The sequence below is a fragment of the Schistocerca serialis genome, unplaced genomic scaffold, assembly GCF_023864345.2.
Source record: "Schistocerca serialis cubense isolate TAMUIC-IGC-003099 unplaced genomic scaffold, iqSchSeri2.2 HiC_scaffold_542, whole genome shotgun sequence".
In the NCBI taxonomy this organism is placed as follows: domain Eukaryota; kingdom Metazoa; phylum Arthropoda; class Insecta; order Orthoptera; family Acrididae; genus Schistocerca; species Schistocerca serialis.
Window position 1 is genome coordinate 1 of NW_026048127.1, and position 22,021 is coordinate 22,021.

General features: G+C 52.0%; 50 non-coding genes across 50 annotated transcripts; 40 read left to right on the plus strand and 10 right to left on the minus strand.

Moving 5' to 3' along the window:
• Nucleotides 1-463: 463 nt before the first annotated feature.
• Trnag-ucc (transfer RNA glycine (anticodon UCC)) lies at nt 464-535 on the minus strand. The gene has a single exon. It is a non-coding gene; the product is annotated as a tRNA-Gly (tRNA).
• Nucleotides 536-869: 334 nt separating this feature from the next.
• Trnag-gcc (transfer RNA glycine (anticodon GCC)) lies at nt 870-940 on the plus strand. The gene has a single exon. It is a non-coding gene; the product is annotated as a tRNA-Gly (tRNA).
• Nucleotides 941-1,235: 295 nt separating this feature from the next.
• Trnam-cau (transfer RNA methionine (anticodon CAU)) lies at nt 1,236-1,308 on the plus strand. Its single transcript has one exon. It is a non-coding gene; the product is annotated as a tRNA-Met (tRNA).
• A 371-nt stretch (nt 1,309-1,679) lies between these two features.
• On the plus strand, nt 1,680-1,751 carry Trnae-uuc (transfer RNA glutamic acid (anticodon UUC)). Its single transcript has one exon. It is a non-coding gene; the product is annotated as a tRNA-Glu (tRNA).
• A 198-nt stretch (nt 1,752-1,949) lies between these two features.
• Trnai-aau (transfer RNA isoleucine (anticodon AAU)) lies at nt 1,950-2,023 on the plus strand. The gene has a single exon. It is a non-coding gene; the product is annotated as a tRNA-Ile (tRNA).
• Nucleotides 2,024-2,636: 613 nt separating this feature from the next.
• Trnag-ucc (transfer RNA glycine (anticodon UCC)) lies at nt 2,637-2,708 on the minus strand. The gene has a single exon. It is a non-coding gene; the product is annotated as a tRNA-Gly (tRNA).
• Nucleotides 2,709-3,042: 334 nt separating this feature from the next.
• On the plus strand, nt 3,043-3,112 carry Trnag-gcc (transfer RNA glycine (anticodon GCC)). Its single transcript has one exon. It is a non-coding gene; the product is annotated as a tRNA-Gly (tRNA).
• A 293-nt stretch (nt 3,113-3,405) lies between these two features.
• Trnam-cau (transfer RNA methionine (anticodon CAU)) lies at nt 3,406-3,478 on the plus strand. Its single transcript has one exon. It is a non-coding gene; the product is annotated as a tRNA-Met (tRNA).
• A 372-nt stretch (nt 3,479-3,850) lies between these two features.
• On the plus strand, nt 3,851-3,922 carry Trnae-uuc (transfer RNA glutamic acid (anticodon UUC)). Its single transcript has one exon. It is a non-coding gene; the product is annotated as a tRNA-Glu (tRNA).
• Nucleotides 3,923-4,120: 198 nt separating this feature from the next.
• Nucleotides 4,121-4,194, plus strand: Trnai-aau (transfer RNA isoleucine (anticodon AAU)). The gene has a single exon. It is a non-coding gene; the product is annotated as a tRNA-Ile (tRNA).
• Nucleotides 4,195-4,807: 613 nt separating this feature from the next.
• Trnag-ucc (transfer RNA glycine (anticodon UCC)) lies at nt 4,808-4,879 on the minus strand. Its single transcript has one exon. It is a non-coding gene; the product is annotated as a tRNA-Gly (tRNA).
• Nucleotides 4,880-5,213: 334 nt separating this feature from the next.
• Trnag-gcc (transfer RNA glycine (anticodon GCC)) lies at nt 5,214-5,284 on the plus strand. The gene has a single exon. It is a non-coding gene; the product is annotated as a tRNA-Gly (tRNA).
• A 295-nt stretch (nt 5,285-5,579) lies between these two features.
• On the plus strand, nt 5,580-5,652 carry Trnam-cau (transfer RNA methionine (anticodon CAU)). The gene has a single exon. It is a non-coding gene; the product is annotated as a tRNA-Met (tRNA).
• Nucleotides 5,653-6,024: 372 nt separating this feature from the next.
• Trnae-uuc (transfer RNA glutamic acid (anticodon UUC)) lies at nt 6,025-6,096 on the plus strand. Its single transcript has one exon. It is a non-coding gene; the product is annotated as a tRNA-Glu (tRNA).
• Nucleotides 6,097-6,294: 198 nt separating this feature from the next.
• Trnai-aau (transfer RNA isoleucine (anticodon AAU)) lies at nt 6,295-6,368 on the plus strand. The gene has a single exon. It is a non-coding gene; the product is annotated as a tRNA-Ile (tRNA).
• A 614-nt stretch (nt 6,369-6,982) lies between these two features.
• Nucleotides 6,983-7,054, minus strand: Trnag-ucc (transfer RNA glycine (anticodon UCC)). Its single transcript has one exon. It is a non-coding gene; the product is annotated as a tRNA-Gly (tRNA).
• A 334-nt stretch (nt 7,055-7,388) lies between these two features.
• Trnag-gcc (transfer RNA glycine (anticodon GCC)) lies at nt 7,389-7,459 on the plus strand. The gene has a single exon. It is a non-coding gene; the product is annotated as a tRNA-Gly (tRNA).
• A 295-nt stretch (nt 7,460-7,754) lies between these two features.
• Nucleotides 7,755-7,827, plus strand: Trnam-cau (transfer RNA methionine (anticodon CAU)). The gene has a single exon. It is a non-coding gene; the product is annotated as a tRNA-Met (tRNA).
• A 372-nt stretch (nt 7,828-8,199) lies between these two features.
• On the plus strand, nt 8,200-8,271 carry Trnae-uuc (transfer RNA glutamic acid (anticodon UUC)). Its single transcript has one exon. It is a non-coding gene; the product is annotated as a tRNA-Glu (tRNA).
• Nucleotides 8,272-8,469: 198 nt separating this feature from the next.
• Trnai-aau (transfer RNA isoleucine (anticodon AAU)) lies at nt 8,470-8,543 on the plus strand. Its single transcript has one exon. It is a non-coding gene; the product is annotated as a tRNA-Ile (tRNA).
• A 613-nt stretch (nt 8,544-9,156) lies between these two features.
• Nucleotides 9,157-9,228, minus strand: Trnag-ucc (transfer RNA glycine (anticodon UCC)). Its single transcript has one exon. It is a non-coding gene; the product is annotated as a tRNA-Gly (tRNA).
• Nucleotides 9,229-9,562: 334 nt separating this feature from the next.
• On the plus strand, nt 9,563-9,633 carry Trnag-gcc (transfer RNA glycine (anticodon GCC)). Its single transcript has one exon. It is a non-coding gene; the product is annotated as a tRNA-Gly (tRNA).
• A 295-nt stretch (nt 9,634-9,928) lies between these two features.
• Trnam-cau (transfer RNA methionine (anticodon CAU)) lies at nt 9,929-10,001 on the plus strand. The gene has a single exon. It is a non-coding gene; the product is annotated as a tRNA-Met (tRNA).
• Nucleotides 10,002-10,373: 372 nt separating this feature from the next.
• Nucleotides 10,374-10,445, plus strand: Trnae-uuc (transfer RNA glutamic acid (anticodon UUC)). Its single transcript has one exon. It is a non-coding gene; the product is annotated as a tRNA-Glu (tRNA).
• Nucleotides 10,446-10,643: 198 nt separating this feature from the next.
• On the plus strand, nt 10,644-10,717 carry Trnai-aau (transfer RNA isoleucine (anticodon AAU)). Its single transcript has one exon. It is a non-coding gene; the product is annotated as a tRNA-Ile (tRNA).
• Nucleotides 10,718-11,330: 613 nt separating this feature from the next.
• Trnag-ucc (transfer RNA glycine (anticodon UCC)) lies at nt 11,331-11,402 on the minus strand. The gene has a single exon. It is a non-coding gene; the product is annotated as a tRNA-Gly (tRNA).
• A 334-nt stretch (nt 11,403-11,736) lies between these two features.
• On the plus strand, nt 11,737-11,807 carry Trnag-gcc (transfer RNA glycine (anticodon GCC)). Its single transcript has one exon. It is a non-coding gene; the product is annotated as a tRNA-Gly (tRNA).
• A 295-nt stretch (nt 11,808-12,102) lies between these two features.
• On the plus strand, nt 12,103-12,175 carry Trnam-cau (transfer RNA methionine (anticodon CAU)). The gene has a single exon. It is a non-coding gene; the product is annotated as a tRNA-Met (tRNA).
• A 372-nt stretch (nt 12,176-12,547) lies between these two features.
• Trnae-uuc (transfer RNA glutamic acid (anticodon UUC)) lies at nt 12,548-12,619 on the plus strand. Its single transcript has one exon. It is a non-coding gene; the product is annotated as a tRNA-Glu (tRNA).
• Nucleotides 12,620-12,817: 198 nt separating this feature from the next.
• Nucleotides 12,818-12,891, plus strand: Trnai-aau (transfer RNA isoleucine (anticodon AAU)). The gene has a single exon. It is a non-coding gene; the product is annotated as a tRNA-Ile (tRNA).
• Nucleotides 12,892-13,504: 613 nt separating this feature from the next.
• Trnag-ucc (transfer RNA glycine (anticodon UCC)) lies at nt 13,505-13,576 on the minus strand. Its single transcript has one exon. It is a non-coding gene; the product is annotated as a tRNA-Gly (tRNA).
• A 334-nt stretch (nt 13,577-13,910) lies between these two features.
• Nucleotides 13,911-13,981, plus strand: Trnag-gcc (transfer RNA glycine (anticodon GCC)). Its single transcript has one exon. It is a non-coding gene; the product is annotated as a tRNA-Gly (tRNA).
• Nucleotides 13,982-14,276: 295 nt separating this feature from the next.
• On the plus strand, nt 14,277-14,349 carry Trnam-cau (transfer RNA methionine (anticodon CAU)). The gene has a single exon. It is a non-coding gene; the product is annotated as a tRNA-Met (tRNA).
• Nucleotides 14,350-14,721: 372 nt separating this feature from the next.
• Trnae-uuc (transfer RNA glutamic acid (anticodon UUC)) lies at nt 14,722-14,793 on the plus strand. The gene has a single exon. It is a non-coding gene; the product is annotated as a tRNA-Glu (tRNA).
• A 198-nt stretch (nt 14,794-14,991) lies between these two features.
• On the plus strand, nt 14,992-15,065 carry Trnai-aau (transfer RNA isoleucine (anticodon AAU)). The gene has a single exon. It is a non-coding gene; the product is annotated as a tRNA-Ile (tRNA).
• A 613-nt stretch (nt 15,066-15,678) lies between these two features.
• Trnag-ucc (transfer RNA glycine (anticodon UCC)) lies at nt 15,679-15,750 on the minus strand. Its single transcript has one exon. It is a non-coding gene; the product is annotated as a tRNA-Gly (tRNA).
• Nucleotides 15,751-16,084: 334 nt separating this feature from the next.
• Nucleotides 16,085-16,155, plus strand: Trnag-gcc (transfer RNA glycine (anticodon GCC)). The gene has a single exon. It is a non-coding gene; the product is annotated as a tRNA-Gly (tRNA).
• A 295-nt stretch (nt 16,156-16,450) lies between these two features.
• On the plus strand, nt 16,451-16,523 carry Trnam-cau (transfer RNA methionine (anticodon CAU)). Its single transcript has one exon. It is a non-coding gene; the product is annotated as a tRNA-Met (tRNA).
• A 372-nt stretch (nt 16,524-16,895) lies between these two features.
• Trnae-uuc (transfer RNA glutamic acid (anticodon UUC)) lies at nt 16,896-16,967 on the plus strand. Its single transcript has one exon. It is a non-coding gene; the product is annotated as a tRNA-Glu (tRNA).
• Nucleotides 16,968-17,165: 198 nt separating this feature from the next.
• On the plus strand, nt 17,166-17,239 carry Trnai-aau (transfer RNA isoleucine (anticodon AAU)). The gene has a single exon. It is a non-coding gene; the product is annotated as a tRNA-Ile (tRNA).
• A 613-nt stretch (nt 17,240-17,852) lies between these two features.
• Nucleotides 17,853-17,924, minus strand: Trnag-ucc (transfer RNA glycine (anticodon UCC)). The gene has a single exon. It is a non-coding gene; the product is annotated as a tRNA-Gly (tRNA).
• Nucleotides 17,925-18,258: 334 nt separating this feature from the next.
• Trnag-gcc (transfer RNA glycine (anticodon GCC)) lies at nt 18,259-18,329 on the plus strand. The gene has a single exon. It is a non-coding gene; the product is annotated as a tRNA-Gly (tRNA).
• A 295-nt stretch (nt 18,330-18,624) lies between these two features.
• Nucleotides 18,625-18,697, plus strand: Trnam-cau (transfer RNA methionine (anticodon CAU)). Its single transcript has one exon. It is a non-coding gene; the product is annotated as a tRNA-Met (tRNA).
• Nucleotides 18,698-19,069: 372 nt separating this feature from the next.
• On the plus strand, nt 19,070-19,141 carry Trnae-uuc (transfer RNA glutamic acid (anticodon UUC)). Its single transcript has one exon. It is a non-coding gene; the product is annotated as a tRNA-Glu (tRNA).
• A 198-nt stretch (nt 19,142-19,339) lies between these two features.
• On the plus strand, nt 19,340-19,413 carry Trnai-aau (transfer RNA isoleucine (anticodon AAU)). The gene has a single exon. It is a non-coding gene; the product is annotated as a tRNA-Ile (tRNA).
• A 613-nt stretch (nt 19,414-20,026) lies between these two features.
• Trnag-ucc (transfer RNA glycine (anticodon UCC)) lies at nt 20,027-20,098 on the minus strand. The gene has a single exon. It is a non-coding gene; the product is annotated as a tRNA-Gly (tRNA).
• Nucleotides 20,099-20,432: 334 nt separating this feature from the next.
• Nucleotides 20,433-20,503, plus strand: Trnag-gcc (transfer RNA glycine (anticodon GCC)). Its single transcript has one exon. It is a non-coding gene; the product is annotated as a tRNA-Gly (tRNA).
• A 295-nt stretch (nt 20,504-20,798) lies between these two features.
• On the plus strand, nt 20,799-20,871 carry Trnam-cau (transfer RNA methionine (anticodon CAU)). The gene has a single exon. It is a non-coding gene; the product is annotated as a tRNA-Met (tRNA).
• Nucleotides 20,872-21,243: 372 nt separating this feature from the next.
• Trnae-uuc (transfer RNA glutamic acid (anticodon UUC)) lies at nt 21,244-21,315 on the plus strand. The gene has a single exon. It is a non-coding gene; the product is annotated as a tRNA-Glu (tRNA).
• A 198-nt stretch (nt 21,316-21,513) lies between these two features.
• On the plus strand, nt 21,514-21,587 carry Trnai-aau (transfer RNA isoleucine (anticodon AAU)). The gene has a single exon. It is a non-coding gene; the product is annotated as a tRNA-Ile (tRNA).
• The last annotated feature ends 434 nt before the right edge of the window (nt 21,588-22,021 follow it).

Here is a 22,021-nt window from a genome sequence, read left to right on the forward strand (position 1 = left end):
TCTTGAATACACTGGTTCTCAAGCGATAAAGAGAAAATGAAAGAAAATGTCCGATTGCCGATGCGTAACAACTTTGGCCCTTGTCAGTACTTGGGCGGGTGAGCGCATGGGAACACAGGGTACTATTGGCAGTTTTACTTCCTATTTTTGTTTCTCCTTTGTTTTCGGAGCTACAGCCCCATTCGGTCAGGGAGACGCCACCGTGAAATGAAGGGGGCGTGCTGTGTGTCCATCGCCTCGCCTCTCCTTACCTCTCTCAGTCGTTTCTCGTGCTTGTCGTTTTGATATAGGCCGATTTGAGAGCGTCAGCTCTCGCGTCAGCTGAGCAAAGTCGAGACAAGTCGAGACTCAAGGGGAATCGACGCACGCACTATAGGGTGGCCTGCAGCGATTAAGAGGGGGAAAGAAACATTAATTTAAAGACGCGTGGCAAAAGTACTCATACGCAAAAGAAAAAGCCGGCTGCGGTGGCCGGGAATCGAACCCGGATCAACTGCTTGGAAGGCAACTATGCTGACCATTACACCACCACCGCACCACGGTTTCCGTCCGCGCACGCCGCGCTGTGTCTGCTTCCCGCCTGTCGGCGGCGGCTCAAGGTGGTCGTAGCTGTAGGCGCATTACGGGGTAGGCGATCGCATCCAGACAGCGTCTCTACGCACATTTCGCGTCCTTTGGCAAGAGTCGTCGCGTGCGTGCGCCGCAAGAGTACTTAGGCGATCGCGTTCGGGCGCCATTTTTAAGCAGTGCAGTGCAGGATTCAGCGTCTGTAGCATTCTCTCGAGAGGATGCGACGGCGCTGGACGGCAGTCCCACTTTCCCCTCAGACGTCTGCCGCGGAAAGCACAAGGAAGCTGTGAACTAGCTGGGCATCGGTGGTTCAGTGGTAGAATGCTCGCCTGCCACGCGGGCGGCCCGGGTTCGATTCCCGGCCGATGCATTATTTTGTTTTTTCTCCGATAGTGGTGCTGCGTGTCTTTCGCACTCGAACTGCGTGAGCCATGAGAATGAACCGCGGGATTTCCGTGTGGAAATAACCAAACATGCAGCGCGCACGACTGCTTGTTTGGACTGTTGTGTGCTATTGTACATACTGGCGTCGGCCTAGCATCGCAAGTTGCCTGTCGCGCCGGGAATGCACGTGTAGCAACAGAAAAAAATGAGCCAGGAAGTGCAGACTCTCTACCACTGGTATTTGGTACTTAGCGAGATTCCAGAAGGCGTGACGATCACCTGCCTCGGTAGCGCAGTAGGCAGCGCGTAAGTCTCATAATCTTAAGGTCGTGAGTTCGATCCTCACCCGGGGCATTTAATTTACTTTCGTCCACAGCTAAATAACGGCTCTGGGGCTTGCGAAGGAGCGAAACACTTTGTACTTTGTTATCCTCAAGGCTTCAACGACTCAGCGTGATAGCGTTTACTTCCCGTTACTACTACTTGCAGTTCTTATGTAAAATTTTCAAGAAAAAAGTACTAGTAATGAAACTGAATCTCGTACGATATAACGTGTAAAGTCACACAATGTATGACCTGCTGTATGATGACAGGCAGCAGGTATTTACTTGCGAAATAAGTAAATAAATATTACTACTTACAGCTTTGCTTTTCCTCCTACCCCTGTAACAACGAGGCATAAATGCGACAAGCGACCGTACGAACGGTCGAATGAAACGGCCACATCCGGTGTGGTCTAGTGGCTAGGATACCTGGCTTTCACCCAGGAGGCCCGGGTTCGATTCCCGGTACCGGAACGGAATTTTTTCCACACGAATCGTGACAAGTTTGAGCTGTCCGAGCGGCCGTTTCCCGTCCTGCTCGCAATATAGCTACTGTTTCGTGACCGTCAGCAGAATATATACCAGGGAAGCAGACACACGACGACCATAGAAATGGTGTATGGCTTCATGCCACCAGTTTCTAGCGTAGGGCTGAGCAACTGCATCTGCCGAGGCCCGTTAGCTCAGTTGGTTAGAGCGTCGTGCTAATAACGCGAAGGTCGTGGGTTCGATCCCCCCACGGGCCACTGTTCTTTTACCACTACGAAAAGGCAGCGCCGATTTCAGCTGGCGAGTGTGATGACCAAAAGATCATCACCCTGCGTGGAAGTTGACAGAGGATCCGAACGCGACTCGTCGGGAAGCGCTACAGCATTCACTCGGCAATGGCCATAATATCTTGAATACACTGGTTCTCAAGCGATAAAGAGAAAATGAAAGAAAATGTCCGATTGCCGATGCGTAACAACTTTGGCCCTTGTCAGTACTTGGGCGGGTGAGCGCATGGGAACACAGGGTACTATTGGCAGTTTTACTTCCTATTTTTGTTTCTCCTTTGTTTTCGGAGCTACAGCCCCATTCGGTCAGGGAGACGCCACCGTGAAATGAAGGGGGCGTGCTGTGTGTCCATCGCCTCGCCTCTCCTTACCTCTCTCAGTCGTTTCTCGTGCTTGTCGTTTTGATATAGGCCGATTTGAGAGCGTCAGCTCTCGCGTCAGCTGAGCAAAGTCGAGACAAGTCGAGACTCAAGGGGAATCGACGCACGCACTATAGGGTGGCCTGCAGCGATTAAGAGGGGGAAAGAAACATTAATTTAAAGACGCGTGGCAAAAGTACTCATACGCAAAAGAAAAAGCCGGCTGCGGTGGCCGGGAATCGAACCCGGATCAACTGCTTGGAAGGCAACTATGCTGACCATTACACCACCACCGCACCACGGTTTCCGTCCGCGCACGCCGCGCTGTGTCTGCTTCCCGCCTGTCGGCGGCGGCTCAAGGTGGTCGTAGCTGTAGGCGCATTACGGGGTAGGCGATCGCATCCAGACAGCGTCTCTACGCACATTTCGCGTCCTTTGGCAAGAGTCGTCGCGTGCGTGCGCCGCAAGAGTACTTAGGCGATCGCGTTCGGGCGCCATTTTTAAGCAGTGCAGTGCAGGATTCAGCGTCTGTAGCATTCTCTCGAGAGGATGCGACGGCGCTGGACGGCAGTCCCACTTTCCCCTCAGACGTCTGCCGCGGAAAGCACAAGGAAGCTGTGAACTAGCTGGGCATCGGTGGTTCAGTGGTAGAATGCTCGCCTGCCACGCGGGCGGCCCGGGTTCGATTCCCGGCGATGCATTATTGTTTTTTCTCCGATAGTGGTGCTGCGTGTCTTTCGCACTCGAACTGCGTGAGCCATGAGAATGAACCGCGGGATTTCCGTGTGGAAATAACCAAACATGCAGCGCGCACGACTGCTTGTTTGGACTGTTGTGTGCTATTGTACATACTGGCGTCGGCCTAGCATCGCAAGTTGCCTGTCGCGCCGGGAATGCACGTGTAGCAACAGAAAAAAATGAGCCAGGAAGTGCAGACTCTCTACCACTGGTATTTGGTACTTAGCGAGATTCCAGAAGGCGTGACGATCACCTGCCTCGGTAGCGCAGTAGGCAGCGCGTAAGTCTCATAATCTTAAGGTCGTGAGTTCGATCCTCACCCGGGGCATTTAATTTACTTTCGTCCACAGCTAAATAACGGCTCTGGGGCTTGCGAAGGAGCGAAACACTTTGTACTTTGTTATCCTCAAGGCTTCAACGACTCAGCGTGATAGCGTTTACTTCCCGTTACTACTACTTGCAGTTCTTATGTAAAATTTTCAAGAAAAAAAGTACTAGTAATGAAACTGAATCTCGTACGATATAACGTGTAAAGTCACACAATGTATGACCTGCTGTATGATGACAGGCAGCAGGTATTTACTTGCGAAATAAGTAAATAAATATTACTACTTACAGCTTTGCTTTTCCTCCTACCCCTGTAACAACGAGGCATAAATGCGACAAGCGACCGTACGAACGGTCGAATGAAACGGCCACATCCGGTGTGGTCTAGTGGCTAGGATACCTGGCTTTCACCCAGGAGGCCCGGGTTCGATTCCCGGTACCGGAACGGAATTTTTTCCACACGAATCGTGACAAGTTTGAGCTGTCCGAGCGGCCGTTTCCCGTCCTGCTCGCAATATAGCTACTGTTTCGTGACCGTCAGCAGAATATATACCAGGGAAGCAGACACACGACGACCATAGAAATGGTGTATGGCTTCATGCCACCAGTTTCTAGCGTAGGGCTGAGCAACTGCATCTGCCGAGGCCCGTTAGCTCAGTTGGTTAGAGCGTCGTGCTAATAACGCGAAGGTCGTGGGTTCGATCCCCCCACGGGCCACTGTTCTTTTACCACTACGAAAAGGCAGCGCCGATTTCAGCTGGCGAGTGTGATGACCAAAAGATCATCACCCTGCGTGGAAGTTGACAGAGGATCCGAACGCGACTCGTCGGGAAGCGCTACAGCATTCACTCGGCAATGGCCATAATATCTTGAATACACTGGTTCTCAAGCGATAAAGAGAAAATGAAAGAAAATGTCCGATTGCCGATGCGTAACAACTTTGGCCCTTGTCAGTACTTGGGCGGGTGAGCGCATGGGAACACAGGGTACTATTGGCAGTTTTACTTCCTATTTTTGTTTCTCCTTTGTTTTCGGAGCTACAGCCCCATTCGGTCAGGGAGACGCCACCGTGAAATGAAGGGGGCGTGCTGTGTGTCCATCGCCTCGCCTCTCCTTACCTCTCTCAGTCGTTTCTCGTGCTTGTCGTTTTGATATAGGCCGATTTGAGAGCGTCAGCTCTCGCGTCAGCTGAGCAAAGTCGAGACAAGTCGAGACTCAAGGGGAATCGACGCACGCACTATAGGGTGGCCTGCAGCGATTAAGAGGGGGAAAGAAACATTAATTTAAAGACGCGTGGCAAAAGTACTCATACGCAAAAGAAAAAGCCGGCTGCGGTGGCCGGGAATCGAACCCGGATCAACTGCTTGGAAGGCAACTATGCTGACCATTACACCACCACCGCACCACGGTTTCCGTCCGCGCACGCCGCGCTGTGTCTGCTTCCCGCCTGTCGGCGGCGGCTCAAGGTGGTCGTAGCTGTAGGCGCATTACGGGGTAGGCGATCGCATCCAGACAGCGTCTCTACGCACATTTCGCGTCCTTTGGCAAGAGTCGTCGCGTGCGTGCGCCGCAAGAGTACTTAGGCGATCGCGTTCGGGCGCCATTTTTAAGCAGTGCAGTGCAGGATTCAGCGTCTGTAGCATTCTCTCGAGAGGATGCGACGGCGCTGGACGGCAGTCCCACTTTCCCCTCAGACGTCTGCCGCGGAAAGCACAAGGAAGCTGTGAACTAGCTGGGCATCGGTGGTTCAGTGGTAGAATGCTCGCCTGCCACGCGGGCGGCCCGGGTTCGATTCCCGGCCGATGCATTATTTTGTTTTTTCTCCGATAGTGGTGCTGCGTGTCTTTCGCACTCGAACTGCGTGAGCCATGAGAATGAACCGCGGGATTTCCGTGTGGAAATAACCAAACATGCAGCGCGCACGACTGCTTGTTTGGACTGTTGTGTGCTATTGTACATACTGGCGTCGGCCTAGCATCGCAAGTTGCCTGTCGCGCCGGGAATGCACGTGTAGCAACAGAAAAAAATGAGCCAGGAAGTGCAGACTCTCTACCACTGGTATTTGGTACTTAGCGAGATTCCAGAAGGCGTGACGATCACCTGCCTCGGTAGCGCAGTAGGCAGCGCGTAAGTCTCATAATCTTAAGGTCGTGAGTTCGATCCTCACCCGGGGCATTTAATTTACTTTCGTCCACAGCTAAATAACGGCTCTGGGGCTTGCGAAGGAGCGAAACACTTTGTACTTTGTTATCCTCAAGGCTTCAACGACTCAGCGTGATAGCGTTTACTTCCCGTTACTACTACTTGCAGTTCTTATGTAAAATTTTCAAGAAAAAAAGTACTAGTAATGAAACTGAATCTCGTACGATATAACGTGTAAAGTCACACAATGTATGACCTGCTGTATGATGACAGGCAGCAGGTATTTACTTGCGAAATAAGTAAATAAATATTACTACTTACAGCTTTGCTTTTCCTCCTACCCCTGTAACAACGAGGCATAAATGCGACAAGCGACCGTACGAACGGTCGAATGAAACGGCCACATCCGGTGTGGTCTAGTGGCTAGGATACCTGGCTTTCACCCAGGAGGCCCGGGTTCGATTCCCGGTACCGGAACGGAATTTTTTCCACACGAATCGTGACAAGTTTGAGCTGTCCGAGCGGCCGTTTCCCGTCCTGCTCGCAATATAGCTACTGTTTCGTGACCGTCAGCAGAATATATACCAGGGAAGCAGACACACGACGACCATAGAAATGGTGTATGGCTTCATGCCACCAGTTTCTAGCGTAGGGCTGAGCAACTGCATCTGCCGAGGCCCGTTAGCTCAGTTGGTTAGAGCGTCGTGCTAATAACGCGAAGGTCGTGGGTTCGATCCCCCCACGGGCCACTGTTCTTTTACCACTACGAAAAGGCAGCGCCGATTTCAGCTGGCGAGTGTGATGACCAAAAGATCATCACCCTGCGTGGAAGTTGACAGAGGATCCGAACGCGACTCGTCGGGAAGCGCTACAGCATTCACTCGGCAATGGCCATAATATCTTGAATACACTGGTTCTCAAGCGATAAAGAGAAAATGAAAGAAAATGTCCGATTGCCGATGCGTAACAACTTTGGCCCTTGTCAGTACTTGGGCGGGTGAGCGCATGGGAACACAGGGTACTATTGGCAGTTTTACTTCCTATTTTTGTTTCTCCTTTGTTTTCGGAGCTACAGCCCCATTCGGTCAGGGAGACGCCACCGTGAAATGAAGGGGGGCGTGCTGTGTGTCCATCGCCTCGCCTCTCCTTACCTCTCTCAGTCGTTTCTCGTGCTTGTCGTTTTGATATAGGCCGATTTGAGAGCGTCAGCTCTCGCGTCAGCTGAGCAAAGTCGAGACAAGTCGAGACTCAAGGGGAATCGACGCACGCACTATAGGGTGGCCTGCAGCGATTAAGAGGGGGAAAGAAACATTAATTTAAAGACGCGTGGCAAAAGTACTCATACGCAAAAGAAAAAGCCGGCTGCGGTGGCCGGGAATCGAACCCGGATCAACTGCTTGGAAGGCAACTATGCTGACCATTACACCACCACCGCACCACGGTTTCCGTCCGCGCACGCCGCGCTGTGTCTGCTTCCCGCCTGTCGGCGGCGGCTCAAGGTGGTCGTAGCTGTAGGCGCATTACGGGGTAGGCGATCGCATCCAGACAGCGTCTCTACGCACATTTCGCGTCCTTTGGCAAGAGTCGTCGCGTGCGTGCGCCGCAAGAGTACTTAGGCGATCGCGTTCGGGCGCCATTTTTAAGCAGTGCAGTGCAGGATTCAGCGTCTGTAGCATTCTCTCGAGAGGATGCGACGGCGCTGGACGGCAGTCCCACTTTCCCCTCAGACGTCTGCCGCGGAAAGCACAAGGAAGCTGTGAACTAGCTGGGCATCGGTGGTTCAGTGGTAGAATGCTCGCCTGCCACGCGGGCGGCCCGGGTTCGATTCCCGGCCGATGCATTATTTTGTTTTTTCTCCGATAGTGGTGCTGCGTGTCTTTCGCACTCGAACTGCGTGAGCCATGAGAATGAACCGCGGGATTTCCGTGTGGAAATAACCAAACATGCAGCGCGCACGACTGCTTGTTTGGACTGTTGTGTGCTATTGTACATACTGGCGTCGGCCTAGCATCGCAAGTTGCCTGTCGCGCCGGGAATGCACGTGTAGCAACAGAAAAAAATGAGCCAGGAAGTGCAGACTCTCTACCACTGGTATTTGGTACTTAGCGAGATTCCAGAAGGCGTGACGATCACCTGCCTCGGTAGCGCAGTAGGCAGCGCGTAAGTCTCATAATCTTAAGGTCGTGAGTTCGATCCTCACCCGGGGCATTTAATTTACTTTCGTCCACAGCTAAATAACGGCTCTGGGGCTTGCGAAGGAGCGAAACACTTTGTACTTTGTTATCCTCAAGGCTTCAACGACTCAGCGTGATAGCGTTTACTTCCCGTTACTACTACTTGCAGTTCTTATGTAAAATTTTCAAGAAAAAAAGTACTAGTAATGAAACTGAATCTCGTACGATATAACGTGTAAAGTCACACAATGTATGACCTGCTGTATGATGACAGGCAGCAGGTATTTACTTGCGAAATAAGTAAATAAATATTACTACTTACAGCTTTGCTTTTCCTCCTACCCCTGTAACAACGAGGCATAAATGCGACAAGCGACCGTACGAACGGTCGAATGAAACGGCCACATCCGGTGTGGTCTAGTGGCTAGGATACCTGGCTTTCACCCAGGAGGCCCGGGTTCGATTCCCGGTACCGGAACGGAATTTTTTCCACACGAATCGTGACAAGTTTGAGCTGTCCGAGCGGCCGTTTCCCGTCCTGCTCGCAATATAGCTACTGTTTCGTGACCGTCAGCAGAATATATACCAGGGAAGCAGACACACGACGACCATAGAAATGGTGTATGGCTTCATGCCACCAGTTTCTAGCGTAGGGCTGAGCAACTGCATCTGCCGAGGCCCGTTAGCTCAGTTGGTTAGAGCGTCGTGCTAATAACGCGAAGGTCGTGGGTTCGATCCCCCCACGGGCCACTGTTCTTTTACCACTACGAAAAGGCAGCGCCGATTTCAGCTGGCGAGTGTGATGACCAAAAGATCATCACCCTGCGTGGAAGTTGACAGAGGATCCGAACGCGACTCGTCGGGAAGCGCTACAGCATTCACTCGGCAATGGCCATAATATCTTGAATACACTGGTTCTCAAGCGATAAAGAGAAAATGAAAGAAAATGTCCGATTGCCGATGCGTAACAACTTTGGCCCTTGTCAGTACTTGGGCGGGTGAGCGCATGGGAACACAGGGTACTATTGGCAGTTTTACTTCCTATTTTTGTTTCTCCTTTGTTTTCGGAGCTACAGCCCCATTCGGTCAGGGAGACGCCACCGTGAAATGAAGGGGGCGTGCTGTGTGTCCATCGCCTCGCCTCTCCTTACCTCTCTCAGTCGTTTCTCGTGCTTGTCGTTTTGATATAGGCCGATTTGAGAGCGTCAGCTCTCGCGTCAGCTGAGCAAAGTCGAGACAAGTCGAGACTCAAGGGGAATCGACGCACGCACTATAGGGTGGCCTGCAGCGATTAAGAGGGGGAAAGAAACATTAATTTAAAGACGCGTGGCAAAAGTACTCATACGCAAAAGAAAAAGCCGGCTGCGGTGGCCGGGAATCGAACCCGGATCAACTGCTTGGAAGGCAACTATGCTGACCATTACACCACCACCGCACCACGGTTTCCGTCCGCGCACGCCGCGCTGTGTCTGCTTCCCGCCTGTCGGCGGCGGCTCAAGGTGGTCGTAGCTGTAGGCGCATTACGGGGTAGGCGATCGCATCCAGACAGCGTCTCTACGCACATTTCGCGTCCTTTGGCAAGAGTCGTCGCGTGCGTGCGCCGCAAGAGTACTTAGGCGATCGCGTTCGGGCGCCATTTTTAAGCAGTGCAGTGCAGGATTCAGCGTCTGTAGCATTCTCTCGAGAGGATGCGACGGCGCTGGACGGCAGTCCCACTTTCCCCTCAGACGTCTGCCGCGGAAAGCACAAGGAAGCTGTGAACTAGCTGGGCATCGGTGGTTCAGTGGTAGAATGCTCGCCTGCCACGCGGGCGGCCCGGGTTCGATTCCCGGCCGATGCATTATTTTGTTTTTTCTCCGATAGTGGTGCTGCGTGTCTTTCGCACTCGAACTGCGTGAGCCATGAGAATGAACCGCGGGATTTCCGTGTGGAAATAACCAAACATGCAGCGCGCACGACTGCTTGTTTGGACTGTTGTGTGCTATTGTACATACTGGCGTCGGCCTAGCATCGCAAGTTGCCTGTCGCGCCGGGAATGCACGTGTAGCAACAGAAAAAAATGAGCCAGGAAGTGCAGACTCTCTACCACTGGTATTTGGTACTTAGCGAGATTCCAGAAGGCGTGACGATCACCTGCCTCGGTAGCGCAGTAGGCAGCGCGTAAGTCTCATAATCTTAAGGTCGTGAGTTCGATCCTCACCCGGGGCATTTAATTTACTTTCGTCCACAGCTAAATAACGGCTCTGGGGCTTGCGAAGGAGCGAAACACTTTGTACTTTGTTATCCTCAAGGCTTCAACGACTCAGCGTGATAGCGTTTACTTCCCGTTACTACTACTTGCAGTTCTTATGTAAAATTTTCAAGAAAAAAAGTACTAGTAATGAAACTGAATCTCGTACGATATAACGTGTAAAGTCACACAATGTATGACCTGCTGTATGATGACAGGCAGCAGGTATTTACTTGCGAAATAAGTAAATAAATATTACTACTTACAGCTTTGCTTTTCCTCCTACCCCTGTAACAACGAGGCATAAATGCGACAAGCGACCGTACGAACGGTCGAATGAAACGGCCACATCCGGTGTGGTCTAGTGGCTAGGATACCTGGCTTTCACCCAGGAGGCCCGGGTTCGATTCCCGGTACCGGAACGGAATTTTTTCCACACGAATCGTGACAAGTTTGAGCTGTCCGAGCGGCCGTTTCCCGTCCTGCTCGCAATATAGCTACTGTTTCGTGACCGTCAGCAGAATATATACCAGGGAAGCAGACACACGACGACCATAGAAATGGTGTATGGCTTCATGCCACCAGTTTCTAGCGTAGGGCTGAGCAACTGCATCTGCCGAGGCCCGTTAGCTCAGTTGGTTAGAGCGTCGTGCTAATAACGCGAAGGTCGTGGGTTCGATCCCCCCACGGGCCACTGTTCTTTTACCACTACGAAAAGGCAGCGCCGATTTCAGCTGGCGAGTGTGATGACCAAAAGATCATCACCCTGCGTGGAAGTTGACAGAGGATCCGAACGCGACTCGTCGGGAAGCGCTACAGCATTCACTCGGCAATGGCCATAATATCTTGAATACACTGGTTCTCAAGCGATAAAGAGAAAATGAAAGAAAATGTCCGATTGCCGATGCGTAACAACTTTGGCCCTTGTCAGTACTTGGGCGGGTGAGCGCATGGGAACACAGGGTACTATTGGCAGTTTTACTTCCTATTTTTGTTTCTCCTTTGTTTTCGGAGCTACAGCCCCATTCGGTCAGGGAGACGCCACCGTGAAATGAAGGGGGCGTGCTGTGTGTCCATCGCCTCGCCTCTCCTTACCTCTCTCAGTCGTTTCTCGTGCTTGTCGTTTTGATATAGGCCGATTTGAGAGCGTCAGCTCTCGCGTCAGCTGAGCAAAGTCGAGACAAGTCGAGACTCAAGGGGAATCGACGCACGCACTATAGGGTGGCCTGCAGCGATTAAGAGGGGGAAAGAAACATTAATTTAAAGACGCGTGGCAAAAGTACTCATACGCAAAAGAAAAAGCCGGCTGCGGTGGCCGGGAATCGAACCCGGATCAACTGCTTGGAAGGCAACTATGCTGACCATTACACCACCACCGCACCACGGTTTCCGTCCGCGCACGCCGCGCTGTGTCTGCTTCCCGCCTGTCGGCGGCGGCTCAAGGTGGTCGTAGCTGTAGGCGCATTACGGGGTAGGCGATCGCATCCAGACAGCGTCTCTACGCACATTTCGCGTCCTTTGGCAAGAGTCGTCGCGTGCGTGCGCCGCAAGAGTACTTAGGCGATCGCGTTCGGGCGCCATTTTTAAGCAGTGCAGTGCAGGATTCAGCGTCTGTAGCATTCTCTCGAGAGGATGCGACGGCGCTGGACGGCAGTCCCACTTTCCCCTCAGACGTCTGCCGCGGAAAGCACAAGGAAGCTGTGAACTAGCTGGGCATCGGTGGTTCAGTGGTAGAATGCTCGCCTGCCACGCGGGCGGCCCGGGTTCGATTCCCGGCCGATGCATTATTTTGTTTTTTCTCCGATAGTGGTGCTGCGTGTCTTTCGCACTCGAACTGCGTGAGCCATGAGAATGAACCGCGGGATTTCCGTGTGGAAATAACCAAACATGCAGCGCGCACGACTGCTTGTTTGGACTGTTGTGTGCTATTGTACATACTGGCGTCGGCCTAGCATCGCAAGTTGCCTGTCGCGCCGGGAATGCACGTGTAGCAACAGAAAAAAATGAGCCAGGAAGTGCAGACTCTCTACCACTGGTATTTGGTACTTAGCGAGATTCCAGAAGGCGTGACGATCACCTGCCTCGGTAGCGCAGTAGGCAGCGCGTAAGTCTCATAATCTTAAGGTCGTGAGTTCGATCCTCACCCGGGGCATTTAATTTACTTTCGTCCACAGCTAAATAACGGCTCTGGGGCTTGCGAAGGAGCGAAACACTTTGTACTTTGTTATCCTCAAGGCTTCAACGACTCAGCGTGATAGCGTTTACTTCCCGTTACTACTACTTGCAGTTCTTATGTAAAATTTTCAAGAAAAAAAGTACTAGTAATGAAACTGAATCTCGTACGATATAACGTGTAAAGTCACACAATGTATGACCTGCTGTATGATGACAGGCAGCAGGTATTTACTTGCGAAATAAGTAAATAAATATTACTACTTACAGCTTTGCTTTTCCTCCTACCCCTGTAACAACGAGGCATAAATGCGACAAGCGACCGTACGAACGGTCGAATGAAACGGCCACATCCGGTGTGGTCTAGTGGCTAGGATACCTGGCTTTCACCCAGGAGGCCCGGGTTCGATTCCCGGTACCGGAACGGAATTTTTTCCACACGAATCGTGACAAGTTTGAGCTGTCCGAGCGGCCGTTTCCCGTCCTGCTCGCAATATAGCTACTGTTTCGTGACCGTCAGCAGAATATATACCAGGGAAGCAGACACACGACGACCATAGAAATGGTGTATGGCTTCATGCCACCAGTTTCTAGCGTAGGGCTGAGCAACTGCATCTGCCGAGGCCCGTTAGCTCAGTTGGTTAGAGCGTCGTGCTAATAACGCGAAGGTCGTGGGTTCGATCCCCCCACGGGCCACTGTTCTTTTACCACTACGAAAAGGCAGCGCCGATTTCAGCTGGCGAGTGTGATGACCAAAAGATCATCACCCTGCGTGGAAGTTGACAGAGGATCCGAACGCGACTCGTCGGGAAGCGCTACAGCATTCACTCGGCAATGGCCATAATATCTTGAATACACTGGTTCTCAAGCGATAAAGAGAAAATGAAAGAAAATGTCCGATTGCCGATGCGTAACAACTTTGGCCCTTGTCAGTACTTGGGCGGGTGAGCGCATGGGAACACAGGGTACTATTGGCAGTTTTACTTCCTATTTTTGTTTCTCCTTTGTTTTCGGAGCTACAGCCCCATTCGGTCAGGGAGACGCCACCGTGAAATGAAGGGGGCGTGCTGTGTGTCCATCGCCTCGCCTCTCCTTACCTCTCTCAGTCGTTTCTCGTGCTTGTCGTTTTGATATAGGCCGATTTGAGAGCGTCAGCTCTCGCGTCAGCTGAGCAAAGTCGAGACAAGTCGAGACTCAAGGGGAATCGACGCACGCACTATAGGGTGGCCTGCAGCGATTAAGAGGGGGAAAGAAACATTAATTTAAAGACGCGTGGCAAAAGTACTCATACGCAAAAGAAAAAGCCGGCTGCGGTGGCCGGGAATCGAACCCGGATCAACTGCTTGGAAGGCAACTATGCTGACCATTACACCACCACCGCACCACGGTTTCCGTCCGCGCACGCCGCGCTGTGTCTGCTTCCCGCCTGTCGGCGGCGGCTCAAGGTGGTCGTAGCTGTAGGCGCATTACGGGGTAGGCGATCGCATCCAGACAGCGTCTCTACGCACATTTCGCGTCCTTTGGCAAGAGTCGTCGCGTGCGTGCGCCGCAAGAGTACTTAGGCGATCGCGTTCGGGCGCCATTTTTAAGCAGTGCAGTGCAGGATTCAGCGTCTGTAGCATTCTCTCGAGAGGATGCGACGGCGCTGGACGGCAGTCCCACTTTCCCCTCAGACGTCTGCCGCGGAAAGCACAAGGAAGCTGTGAACTAGCTGGGCATCGGTGGTTCAGTGGTAGAATGCTCGCCTGCCACGCGGGCGGCCCGGGTTCGATTCCCGGCCGATGCATTATTTTGTTTTTTCTCCGATAGTGGTGCTGCGTGTCTTTCGCACTCGAACTGCGTGAGCCATGAGAATGAACCGCGGGATTTCCGTGTGGAAATAACCAAACATGCAGCGCGCACGACTGCTTGTTTGGACTGTTGTGTGCTATTGTACATACTGGCGTCGGCCTAGCATCGCAAGTTGCCTGTCGCGCCGGGAATGCACGTGTAGCAACAGAAAAAAATGAGCCAGGAAGTGCAGACTCTCTACCACTGGTATTTGGTACTTAGCGAGATTCCAGAAGGCGTGACGATCACCTGCCTCGGTAGCGCAGTAGGCAGCGCGTAAGTCTCATAATCTTAAGGTCGTGAGTTCGATCCTCACCCGGGGCATTTAATTTACTTTCGTCCACAGCTAAATAACGGCTCTGGGGCTTGCGAAGGAGCGAAACACTTTGTACTTTGTTATCCTCAAGGCTTCAACGACTCAGCGTGATAGCGTTTACTTCCCGTTACTACTACTTGCAGTTCTTATGTAAAATTTTCAAGAAAAAAAGTACTAGTAATGAAACTGAATCTCGTACGATATAACGTGTAAAGTCACACAATGTATGACCTGCTGTATGATGACAGGCAGCAGGTATTTACTTGCGAAATAAGTAAATAAATATTACTACTTACAGCTTTGCTTTTCCTCCTACCCCTGTAACAACGAGGCATAAATGCGACAAGCGACCGTACGAACGGTCGAATGAAACGGCCACATCCGGTGTGGTCTAGTGGCTAGGATACCTGGCTTTCACCCAGGAGGCCCGGGTTCGATTCCCGGTACCGGAACGGAATTTTTTCCACACGAATCGTGACAAGTTTGAGCTGTCCGAGCGGCCGTTTCCCGTCCTGCTCGCAATATAGCTACTGTTTCGTGACCGTCAGCAGAATATATACCAGGGAAGCAGACACACGACGACCATAGAAATGGTGTATGGCTTCATGCCACCAGTTTCTAGCGTAGGGCTGAGCAACTGCATCTGCCGAGGCCCGTTAGCTCAGTTGGTTAGAGCGTCGTGCTAATAACGCGAAGGTCGTGGGTTCGATCCCCCCACGGGCCACTGTTCTTTTACCACTACGAAAAGGCAGCGCCGATTTCAGCTGGCGAGTGTGATGACCAAAAGATCATCACCCTGCGTGGAAGTTGACAGAGGATCCGAACGCGACTCGTCGGGAAGCGCTACAGCATTCACTCGGCAATGGCCATAATATCTTGAATACACTGGTTCTCAAGCGATAAAGAGAAAATGAAAGAAAATGTCCGATTGCCGATGCGTAACAACTTTGGCCCTTGTCAGTACTTGGGCGGGTGAGCGCATGGGAACACAGGGTACTATTGGCAGTTTTACTTCCTATTTTTGTTTCTCCTTTGTTTTCGGAGCTACAGCCCCATTCGGTCAGGGAGACGCCACCGTGAAATGAAGGGGGCGTGCTGTGTGTCCATCGCCTCGCCTCTCCTTACCTCTCTCAGTCGTTTCTCGTGCTTGTCGTTTTGATATAGGCCGATTTGAGAGCGTCAGCTCTCGCGTCAGCTGAGCAAAGTCGAGACAAGTCGAGACTCAAGGGGAATCGACGCACGCACTATAGGGTGGCCTGCAGCGATTAAGAGGGGGAAAGAAACATTAATTTAAAGACGCGTGGCAAAAGTACTCATACGCAAAAGAAAAAGCCGGCTGCGGTGGCCGGGAATCGAACCCGGATCAACTGCTTGGAAGGCAACTATGCTGACCATTACACCACCACCGCACCACGGTTTCCGTCCGCGCACGCCGCGCTGTGTCTGCTTCCCGCCTGTCGGCGGCGGCTCAAGGTGGTCGTAGCTGTAGGCGCATTACGGGGTAGGCGATCGCATCCAGACAGCGTCTCTACGCACATTTCGCGTCCTTTGGCAAGAGTCGTCGCGTGCGTGCGCCGCAAGAGTACTTAGGCGATCGCGTTCGGGCGCCATTTTTAAGCAGTGCAGTGCAGGATTCAGCGTCTGTAGCATTCTCTCGAGAGGATGCGACGGCGCTGGACGGCAGTCCCACTTTCCCCTCAGACGTCTGCCGCGGAAAGCACAAGGAAGCTGTGAACTAGCTGGGCATCGGTGGTTCAGTGGTAGAATGCTCGCCTGCCACGCGGGCGGCCCGGGTTCGATTCCCGGCCGATGCATTATTTTGTTTTTTCTCCGATAGTGGTGCTGCGTGTCTTTCGCACTCGAACTGCGTGAGCCATGAGAATGAACCGCGGGATTTCCGTGTGGAAATAACCAAACATGCAGCGCGCACGACTGCTTGTTTGGACTGTTGTGTGCTATTGTACATACTGGCGTCGGCCTAGCATCGCAAGTTGCCTGTCGCGCCGGGAATGCACGTGTAGCAACAGAAAAAAATGAGCCAGGAAGTGCAGACTCTCTACCACTGGTATTTGGTACTTAGCGAGATTCCAGAAGGCGTGACGATCACCTGCCTCGGTAGCGCAGTAGGCAGCGCGTAAGTCTCATAATCTTAAGGTCGTGAGTTCGATCCTCACCCGGGGCATTTAATTTACTTTCGTCCACAGCTAAATAACGGCTCTGGGGCTTGCGAAGGAGCGAAACACTTTGTACTTTGTTATCCTCAAGGCTTCAACGACTCAGCGTGATAGCGTTTACTTCCCGTTACTACTACTTGCAGTTCTTATGTAAAATTTTCAAGAAAAAAAGTACTAGTAATGAAACTGAATCTCGTACGATATAACGTGTAAAGTCACACAATGTATGACCTGCTGTATGATGACAGGCAGCAGGTATTTACTTGCGAAATAAGTAAATAAATATTACTACTTACAGCTTTGCTTTTCCTCCTACCCCTGTAACAACGAGGCATAAATGCGACAAGCGACCGTACGAACGGTCGAATGAAACGGCCACATCCGGTGTGGTCTAGTGGCTAGGATACCTGGCTTTCACCCAGGAGGCCCGGGTTCGATTCCCGGTACCGGAACGGAATTTTTTCCACACGAATCGTGACAAGTTTGAGCTGTCCGAGCGGCCGTTTCCCGTCCTGCTCGCAATATAGCTACTGTTTCGTGACCGTCAGCAGAATATATACCAGGGAAGCAGACACACGACGACCATAGAAATGGTGTATGGCTTCATGCCACCAGTTTCTAGCGTAGGGCTGAGCAACTGCATCTGCCGAGGCCCGTTAGCTCAGTTGGTTAGAGCGTCGTGCTAATAACGCGAAGGTCGTGGGTTCGATCCCCCCACGGGCCACTGTTCTTTTACCACTACGAAAAGGCAGCGCCGATTTCAGCTGGCGAGTGTGATGACCAAAAGATCATCACCCTGCGTGGAAGTTGACAGAGGATCCGAACGCGACTCGTCGGGAAGCGCTACAGCATTCACTCGGCAATGGCCATAATATCTTGAATACACTGGTTCTCAAGCGATAAAGAGAAAATGAAAGAAAATGTCCGATTGCCGATGCGTAACAACTTTGGCCCTTGTCAGTACTTGGGCGGGTGAGCGCATGGGAACACAGGGTACTATTGGCAGTTTTACTTCCTATTTTTGTTTCTCCTTTGTTTTCGGAGCTACAGCCCCATTCGGTCAGGGAGACGCCACCGTGAAATGAAGGGGGCGTGCTGTGTGTCCATCGCCTCGCCTCTCCTTACCTCTCTCAGTCGTTTCTCGTGCTTGTCGTTTTGATATAGGCCGATTTGAGAGCGTCAGCTCTCGCGTCAGCTGAGCAAAGTCGAGACAAGTCGAGACTCAAGGGGAATCGACGCACGCACTATAGGGTGGCCTGCAGCGATTAAGAGGGGGAAAGAAACATTAATTTAAAGACGCGTGGCAAAAGTACTCATACGCAAAAGAAAAAGCCGGCTGCGGTGGCCGGGAATCGAACCCGGATCAACTGCTTGGAAGGCAACTATGCTGACCATTACACCACCACCGCACCACGGTTTCCGTCCGCGCACGCCGCGCTGTGTCTGCTTCCCGCCTGTCGGCGGCGGCTCAAGGTGGTCGTAGCTGTAGGCGCATTACGGGGTAGGCGATCGCATCCAGACAGCGTCTCTACGCACATTTCGCGTCCTTTGGCAAGAGTCGTCGCGTGCGTGCGCCGCAAGAGTACTTAGGCGATCGCGTTCGGGCGCCATTTTTAAGCAGTGCAGTGCAGGATTCAGCGTCTGTAGCATTCTCTCGAGAGGATGCGACGGCGCTGGACGGCAGTCCCACTTTCCCCTCAGACGTCTGCCGCGGAAAGCACAAGGAAGCTGTGAACTAGCTGGGCATCGGTGGTTCAGTGGTAGAATGCTCGCCTGCCACGCGGGCGGCCCGGGTTCGATTCCCGGCCGATGCATTATTTTGTTTTTTCTCCGATAGTGGTGCTGCGTGTCTTTCGCACTCGAACTGCGTGAACCATGAGAATGAACCGCGGGATTTCCGTGTGGAAATAACCAAACATGCAGCGCGCACGACTGCTTGTTTGGACTGTTGTGTGCTATTGTACATACTGGCGTCGGCCTAGCATCGCAAGTTGCCTGTCGCGCCGGGAATGCACGTGTAGCAACAGAAAAAAATGAGCCAGGAAGTGCAGACTCTCTACCACTGGTATTTGGTACTTAGCGAGATTCCAGAAGGCGTGACGATCACCTGCCTCGGTAGCGCAGTAGGCAGCGCGTAAGTCTCATAATCTTAAGGTCGTGAGTTCGATCCTCACCCGGGGCATTTAATTTACTTTCGTCCACAGCTAAATAACGGCTCTGGGGCTTGCGAAGGAGCGAAACACTTTGTACTTTGTTATCCTCAAGGCTTCAACGACTCAGCGTGATAGCGTTTACTTCCCGTTACTACTACTTGCAGTTCTTATGTAAAATTTTCAAGAAAAAAAGTACTAGTAATGAAACTGAATCTCGTACGATATAACGTGTAAAGTCACACAATGTATGACCTGCTGTATGATGACAGGCAGCAGGTATTTACTTGCGAAATAAGTAAATAAATATTACTACTTACAGCTTTGCTTTTCCTCCTACCCCTGTAACAACGAGGCATAAATGCGACAAGCGACCGTACGAACGGTCGAATGAAACGGCCACATCCGGTGTGGTCTAGTGGCTAGGATACCTGGCTTTCACCCAGGAGGCCCGGGTTCGATTCCCGGTACCGGAACGGAATTTTTTCCACACGAATCGTGACAAGTTTGAGCTGTCCGAGCGGCCGTTTCCCGTCCTGCTCGCAATATAGCTACTGTTTCGTGACCGTCAGCAGAATATATACCAGGGAAGCAGACACACGACGACCATAGAAATGGTGTATGGCTTCATGCCACCAGTTTCTAGCGTAGGGCTGAGCAACTGCATCTGCCGAGGCCCGTTAGCTCAGTTGGTTAGAGCGTCGTGCTAATAACGCGAAGGTCGTGGGTTCGATCCCCCCACGGGCCACTGTTCTTTTACCACTACGAAAAGGCAGCGCCGATTTCAGCTGGCGAGTGTGATGACCAAAAGATCATCACCCTGCGTGGAAGTTGACAGAGGATCCGAACGCGACTCGTCGGGAAGCGCTACAGCATTCACTCGGCAATGGCCATAATATCTTGAATACACTGGTTCTCAAGCGATAAAGAGAAAATGAAAGAAAATGTCCGATTGCCGATGCGTAACAACTTTGGCCCTTGTCAGTACTTGGGCGGGTGAGCGCATGGGAACACAGGGTACTATTGGCAGTTTTACTTCCTATTTTTGTTTCTCCTTTGTTTTCGGAGCTACAGCCCCATTCGGTCAGGGAGACGCCACCGTGAAATGAAGGGGGCGTGCTGTGTGTCCATCGCCTCGCCTCTCCTTACCTCTCTCAGTCGTTTCTCGTGCTTGTCGTTTTGATATAGGCCGATTTGAGAGCGTCAGCTCTCGCGTCAGCTGAGCAAAGTCGAGACAAGTCGAGACTCAAGGGGAATCGACGCACGCACTATAGGGTGGCCTGCAGCGATTAAGAGGGGGAAAGAAACATTAATTTAAAGACGCGTGGCAAAAGTACTCATACGCAAAAGAAAAAGCCGGCTGCGGTGGCCGGGAATCGAACCCGGATCAACTGCTTGGAAGGCAACTATGCTGACCATTACACCACCACCGCACCACGGTTTCCGTCCGCGCACGCCGCGCTGTGTCTGCTTCCCGCCTGTCGGCGGCGGCTCAAGGTGGTCGTAGCTGTAGGCGCATTACGGGGTAGGCGATCGCATCCAGACAGCGTCTCTACGCACATTTCGCGTCCTTTGGCAAGAGTCGTCGCGTGCGTGCGCCGCAAGAGTACTTAGGCGATCGCGTTCGGGCGCCATTTTTAAGCAGTGCAGTGCAGGATTCAGCGTCTGTAGCATTCTCTCGAGAGGATGCGACGGCGCTGGACGGCAGTCCCACTTTCCCCTCAGACGTCTGCCGCGGAAAGCACAAGGAAGCTGTGAACTAGCTGGGCATCGGTGGTTCAGTGGTAGAATGCTCGCCTGCCACGCGGGCGGCCCGGGTTCGATTCCCGGCCGATGCATTATTTTGTTTTTTCTCCGATAGTGGTGCTGCGTGTCTTTCGCACTCGAACTGCGTGAGCCATGAGAATGAACCGCGGGATTTCCGTGTGGAAATAACCAAACATGCAGCGCGCACGACTGCTTGTTTGGACTGTTGTGTGCTATTGTACATACTGGCGTCGGCCTAGCATCGCAAGTTGCCTGTCGCGCCGGGAATGCACGTGTAGCAACAGAAAAAAATGAGCCAGGAAGTGCAGACTCTCTACCACTGGTATTTGGTACTTAGCGAGATTCCAGAAGGCGTGACGATCACCTGCCTCGGTAGCGCAGTAGGCAGCGCGTAAGTCTCATAATCTTAAGGTCGTGAGTTCGATCCTCACCCGGGGCATTTAATTTACTTTCGTCCACAGCTAAATAACGGCTCTGGGGCTTGCGAAGGAGCGAAACACTTTGTACTTTGTTATCCTCAAGGCTTCAACGACTCAGCGTGATAGCGTTTACTTCCCGTTACTACTACTTGCAGTTCTTATGTAAAATTTTCAAGAAAAAAAGTACTAGTAATGAAACTGAATCTCGTACGATATAACGTGTAAAGTCACACAATGTATGACCTGCTGTATGATGACAGGCAGCAGGTATTTACTTGCGAAATAAGTAAATAAATATTACTACTTACAGCTTTGCTTTTCCTCCTACCCCTGTAACAACGAGGCATAAATGCGACAAGCGACCGTACGAACGGTCGAATGAAACGGCCACATCCGGTGTGGTCTAGTGGCTAGGATACCTGGCTTTCACCCAGGAGGCCCGGGTTCGATTCCCGGTACCGGAACGGAATTTTTTCCACACGAATCGTGACAAGTTTGAGCTGTCCGAGCGGCCGTTTCCCGTCCTGCTCGCAATATAGCTACTGTTTCGTGACCGTCAGCAGAATATATACCAGGGAAGCAGACACACGACGACCATAGAAATGGTGTATGGCTTCATGCCACCAGTTTCTAGCGTAGGGCTGAGCAACTGCATCTGCCGAGGCCCGTTAGCTCAGTTGGTTAGAGCGTCGTGCTAATAACGCGAAGGTCGTGGGTTCGATCCCCCCACGGGCCACTGTTCTTTTACCACTACGAAAAGGCAGCGCCGATTTCAGCTGGCGAGTGTGATGACCAAAAGATCATCACCCTGCGTGGAAGTTGACAGAGGATCCGAACGCGACTCGTCGGGAAGCGCTACAGCATTCACTCGGCAATGGCCATAATATCTTGAATACACTGGTTCTCAAGCGATAAAGAGAAAATGAAAGAAAATGTCCGATTGCCGATGCGTAACAACTTTGGCCCTTGTCAGTACTTGGGCGGGTGAGCGCATGGGAACACAGGGTACTATTGGCAGTTTTACTTCCTATTTTTGTTTCTCCTTTGTTTTCGGAGCTACAGCCCCATTCGGTCAGGGAGACGCCACCGTGAAATGAAGGGGGCGTGCTGTGTGTCCATCGCCTCGCCTCTCCTTACCTCTCTCAGTCGTTTCTCGTGCTTGTCGTTTTG